Source organism: Austrofundulus limnaeus, unplaced genomic scaffold (assembly GCF_001266775.1).
Source record: "Austrofundulus limnaeus strain Quisiro unplaced genomic scaffold, Austrofundulus_limnaeus-1.0 Scaffold117, whole genome shotgun sequence".
NCBI lineage: Eukaryota > Metazoa > Chordata > Actinopteri > Cyprinodontiformes > Rivulidae > Austrofundulus > Austrofundulus limnaeus.
This window is the reverse complement of record NW_013952519.1, coordinates 1,045,575-1,046,566: the sequence shown is the minus strand read 5'-3', so window position 1 is coordinate 1,046,566 and position 992 is coordinate 1,045,575. Positions and strand designations below refer to the sequence as shown.

Sequence of the window (992 nt, the reverse complement as noted above, 5' to 3'; positions counted from 1 at the left end):
TGTGTTCAATACTTTTTCCCTGTGTCATTCCACATTATTACAAATAACTTCATTTCTGGACATTTATGGTTTGATTTCTTTGTATGTATGGATCAGTCCAGTGTGTACTGCAAAACGTACCCTGAAAATCATACAGCCTTTTCTTTGATTAAAGGTTTTCTTGATTATTTTAATTTTATTTGGATGTCATTTAACTTAGGCACTTTTGCAGCACAACACAAGGCAACGAGCATTGATAAAGACAAAAAAGTGCAGAAATTGTAAATACACAGAAAATAAATTTGAATAAATTGTTTGTTTTAAAGCTAAACAGCTTGATATAGTTAATAACAAAAATCCCACTTTTATGGGAAAGTTTTATTTCATGAAAACAAGCTGTTGTATAAAAATTGTCTTTCACAGCGTGTTCATTAATGGAACAGTTCAAATTACAGACAAAAAGGGGGGTCACCTCAAATATTTAGGACTGTGACCCATTTAATATAAAATAAAACCAACACAACATGCATTACAACATGTACTTTTTATATTTTTACTCATAATATTGCATTACAAAATAAAAATATATTCATTAGACATGTATGGGTATTTTATTGCTTTAAAATGGATCATACCAACCCGGAAACCACTCCGTCCAATGGGTGTCTGTGATCGGTGATGAATCGACTAAACTTTATACCAGCACAAACCAAAATCTAAGTAAGTACATAAGTAAATGGTTATATCAGTTCACATTTCTGCTTTGTTTCCCGAGTTTTTGAATTAGAAAGTGTAACGAAATATAAATGCTAATGTTTCAAGGGTTTGCCTTTAAGCTAGCGCTAGCTAACTTTAAATTGACTTTAAGCTAACGCTAGCGAACTAGCATTAGCATACCTAAGCTAACTAACATTAGCACTCAGTTTTAGAACTTAATTTTAGTACTAGTTTCTGTTTATGGATATGGAGTATGGAGAGCCGTTTTAGCCAAAATTAAATAAATAAATAAATGG

General features: G+C 31.4%; 1 protein-coding gene across 2 annotated transcripts in view; it reads left to right on the top strand.

The window, feature by feature from the left end:
* The window catches only part of mmp11a (matrix metallopeptidase 11a), a 37,546-nt gene that overhangs the window by 11,859 nt on the left and 24,695 nt on the right, over positions 1-992 (top strand). Inside the window, exon 1 of one of the 2 annotated variants that reach the window (XM_014014618.1) lies at positions 675-699. The exons of the other annotated variant lie outside the window; for it this stretch is intronic. The gene's annotated coding sequence lies outside the window, so the exon portion shown is untranslated. Of the gene's footprint in view, positions 1-674; positions 700-992 lie in introns of those variants that run through there. 2 annotated transcript variants of the gene reach the window in all.